This window comes from Oncorhynchus gorbuscha, linkage group LG11 (genome assembly GCF_021184085.1).
Source record: "Oncorhynchus gorbuscha isolate QuinsamMale2020 ecotype Even-year linkage group LG11, OgorEven_v1.0, whole genome shotgun sequence".
Lineage (NCBI taxonomy): Eukaryota > Metazoa > Chordata > Actinopteri > Salmoniformes > Salmonidae > Oncorhynchus > Oncorhynchus gorbuscha.
The window spans coordinates 47,048,575-47,053,408 of NC_060183.1; positions in this window are offsets into that span (position 1 = coordinate 47,048,575).

Below are 4,834 nucleotides of genomic sequence, written 5' to 3' on the forward strand. Positions count from 1 at the left end.
CTCTAGCCACCACACCACCCTGGCCCTCTGAGTTCTCCAGCCCCAGCAACCTGCAGATCTCTGGAGGGGGGTTCCATGGGCTCACCACCTCCTCCTCCCTCTCTTCAGTCTCTCTCTGTTCCCTTGCTCCTCCACCTCTCCATCCAGATGACGACTGGATCACTTCTCTTCTCCACGCTACAGGGCGAAACAGGGTATAACTTTAATCTGTATTACCTAAACACAGGGTTCGGTCGGTTACTTTCTAAATGTAATCCGTTACAGTTACCTGTCCAAGAATTGTAATCAGTAACAATTTATGGATTACCTAAACTCAGTAATGTAATCTGATTACATGCAGTTACTTTTAGATGACTTTCCCTTTAAGAGAGGCATTAGAAGAAGACAAAAATGCATGTTACCAATTGAACGACAACTATTGCAGGATAAATCAATGTTAAAGTTTACATAGCTGGCAATGGATGTAAAACTTTACTTTAGGGGTTGGCTATGTAGGCTTCTTATAAACCATCGCTTTCTACTACATATAATAATACAATTAAATGATATCTTTACATTTAAAAACCAAATCCTATCAGAATTCCAGTCATTCCAATAAATGTTATACCCCTTGATCTTCAAGAATAGGACTTAGAAATATGGAGGTATAGATTAGCCAAATTGTTTTACCTGAGCATAACCCCAAAACGAAGGACTTATTAGCCAGCCCTACTGTGTTGTTTATGATGTTGTCATGGAGGACTGATTGGGGTCATTGAGTTGAGTTGAAAATTAAATGCTGCGCTCATGGAATGGCATGCTTTGAGCACTACTGAAAAGAGCTACCTTTTTGTTGGTGACACTTTGATATCTCGATAATATCAAATCAAACTTTATTTGCCACATGCGCTGAATACAAGTGTAGACTTTACCGTGAAATGCTTACTTACAAGCCCTTAACCAACTGTGTAGACTTTACAGTGAAATGCTTACTTACAAGCCCTTAACCAACTGTGTAGACTTTACCGTGAAATGCTTACTTACAAGCCCTTAACCAACTGTGTAGACTTTACAGTGAAATGCTTACTTACAAGCCCTTAACCAACAGTGTAGACTTTACAGTGAAATGCTTACTTACAAGCCCTTAACCAACTGTGCAGTTCAAGAAGGTAAATATTTTATTCAAGTAAGTTAAAATAAAAAGTAACACAATAACAAGGTTATATACAGGGGGCGCCAGTACCAAGTCAGTGTGCCTGGGTACAGGCTAGGTGAGGTAATCTGTACATGTAGGTGGGGGCGAAGTGACTATGCATCGGTAACAAACAAACAGCGAGTAGCAGCAATGTATAAGAGGGGATGGGGAGTCAATGTAAATTGACCGGTGGCGAATTTTATGAATTGTTCAGCAGTCTAATGACTTTGGGGTAGAAGCTGTTGAGGAGCCTTTCAGTCCTAGACTTAGCACTCCGGTACAGCTTGCCGTGCGGTAGCAGAGAAAACAGCTGTTTAAATGGAAAATCCACAGATGAAACCATAACAAAACTGTCGCTCTGCCTGTTTTGGTAAAAAGCTGAGGGATGGGCTTGGAGAAATGTAACCACTCTCAGATTAATAGACAGAACTATGGATACAAGGACTGACCGTCCATGACATCAAAATTATTGTTTTAACCATGTTATGAGGCCATACAAACATTGGAAAAACAAGCTTATATTGTGGGTTCTCATGGAGTGAGACATTTGAACTAAGCTCATGAGGCATTTATAAGTTATATTCTTCAAGAATCAATGGATATACAGTATCAGTCAAAATGTGGGACACACCTGCTCTTTCCAGGGTTTTTATTTTTTCTACATTGTAGAATAATAGTGAAGACATCAAAACTATGAAATAACATGTGGAATCATGTAGTAAACAAAAACAAGTGTTAAACAAATAACAGATTCTTCAAAGTAGCCACCCTTTGACTTGATGACAGCTTTGCACACTCGTGGCATTCTCTTAACTCGCTTCATAAGGTAGTCACCTGGAATGCATTTAAATTAACAGGTGTGCCTTGTTAAAAGTTAATTTGTGGAATTTCTTTCCTTCTTAATGCATTTGAGGCAATCAGCTGTGTTGTGACAAAGTAGGAGGGTATACAGAAGATAGCCCTATTTGGTAAAAGACCATTTAACATTAACATTTAACATTAACAAGTCCATATTATGGCAAGAACAGCTCAAATAAGTAAAGAGAAATGACAGTCCATCATTACTTTAAGACATGAACGTTGGTCAATGAGGAACATTTCAAGAACTTTGAAAGTTTCTTCAAGTGCAGTCTCAAAAACCATTAAGTGTTATGATGAAACTGTCTCTCATGAGGACCGCCACAGGAAAGGAAGACGCAAAGTTACCTCTGCTACAGATTAAGTTCATTAGAGTTACCAGCCTCAGAAATTGCAGCCCGAATAAATGCTTCACAGAGTTCAAGTAACAGACACATCTCAACATCAACTGTTCTGAGGAGATTTGCTGCAAAGAAACCACTAAAGGACTTGCTTGGGCCAAGAAACACAAGCAATGGACATTAGACTGGTGGAAATCTGTCCTTTGGTCTGATGAGTCCAAATTTTAGATTTTTGGTTCCAACCACCTTGTCTTTGTGAGATGCAGAGTAGGTGAATGGATGATCTCTGCATGTGTGGTTACCACCGTGAAGCATGGAGGAGGTGGTGTGATGGTGTTTTGCTGGTGACACTATCTGTGATTTATTTAGAATTCAAGGAACACTTAACCAGCATGGCTACCATAGCATTCTACAGCGATACGCCATCCCATCTGGTTTGCACTTGGGACTCTAATTTGTTTTTTAACAGGAAAATGACCCAACACACCTCCAGGCTGTGTAAGAGCTATTTGACCAAGACCTGGCCTCCACAATCACCCGACCTCAACCCAATTAAGATGGTTTGGGATGAGTTGGACAGCAGAGTGAAGGAAAAGGAGCCAACAAGTGCTCAGCATATGTGGGAACTCCTTCAAGACAGTTGGAAAAGCATTCCAGGTGAAGCTGATTGAGAGAATACAAAGCTGTCATCAAGGCAAAGGGTAGCTACTTTGAATAATCTGAAATATAAAAAACACTTTTTGTTACTACATGATTCCACATGTGTATTTCCTGTTTTGATGTCTTCACTATTATTTGAAAATGTAGAAAATAGTAAAAATAATGAAAATCCCTTGAATGAGTAGGTGTGTCCAAACCTTTGTCTGGTACTGACTGACTGTATGTGTGTATAACATTTATACATCCAAAAATGGATGTAGCAACTACAGATTGCCCCTTTAAGTCTATCATAAGTGTGCGAGTTTGAGCATGTGTCCATTAAGCCTATGGATTTATTTTAATCATCAGCATGAATTAAATTGAACACCCCACTTTTATTCCATTGGCTGGGATCCGCACTATGCAGCAGTTGCAAGAGCACATTTTTCACTGGCTGTCCACTGGTATCAAAAACAATGATTGATAGGCAGCTTAAACTTCTTGAGTTCAACCATTATTGGGTTCAAATACACAGTTAGATTTGTGAACAGCCATCAACAACAACCACAATCCATAAGGAGCAGATAGCTAAATGAAAGAGCAGCAGTGTGATTCACATCAATGTGCTATGTAGACAGCAAAGATAAGTGATATCCGTATCGCCGTAGACTACACCACTGTACTCATCCTTAACTCCAGGCGTTTATTGAAGTTGGATAATCTTTGGGTGCCGACAGCAGTTGCACCATTGGAAGACAGCTCAGACTGTAGCCTACAAAAGCCTATTCCTGCTTTTTTACCGCGATTCATCAAACACATTTGGTGTGTCATCATAGTGGTCTCTGACTTGTGGTCAGACTTGCTCAGGTGGAACACACTTCAACTTTCACTTTTTTTCAATGCTGATTTGAATGTCATTGAGTAAGCAGAGAAATGTTGACGATTTTTGTTCTCTCTCAAACATTCTTTCTGAATTTAAAAGTAATCATCTAGTTTTTCAAAAGTATCTGTAATCTGTTTACAATATTTTGGCTGGTAATGGATTACAGTTACCGGGTTTTTGTAATCCGTTACTCCACAACCCTGCCTAAACATGGCTACTAAGATTACTCAACAGCTTGGCAGTGTCTCACCTTGCTGGCTGGGTGTCATCAGCCCAGCCCCAGTCCTGCCCCTCAGGTCTGTAATCATACCCCGCCGGGTCACGTGGGAGAGACGATCCCCTGGCAGACAACTCGCTAACGCCCAGGAAACAGACACACTGGTCAGTCACTGCATCTGGTAACATTCTACCCAAACATTCTAAATGCTATGGATCCCAGGTCATCACATATCAATACATTTTCTGAGCGTAAACCCCTAGATATTCTTAGAACACCAAAATCAAAAAGAGATTGTTAGTGGATGGTAGAAGCCTTAACCTGGTCTGTGCAGTCCCAATCTGGAAGTCAGTGACTCCTGCCCCCCTGATGACGCAGGCCTTCTTTCTGAACGTGGTGTCACCCCTGGAGAGGAGAGGGAGCGGGCTCTCCCAGTCTGGGGTTTGGTACTGGTCCTCCTCCTCTCCCCAACAGAGAGACTACGACCTCTGGGACGTCACAGAACGACAAGGATCATCCTCTATCCCTCTCATTATAGTTTTAGACACATTTGTTGAAAACTGTTCTTAAAAACCAAATTGTTCTTTAAAAACCACCCAGATGTGAATACCCTACGAGGTGTACCTGGGGCTGCTGCGGGTGCTGCCGACAGTCTGAGCTGTAAGGGGTCGTGTGGAAGAGGGTCGTGAGGAGGTGGAGGGTAGGTTCAGGGTGCGGTTGGC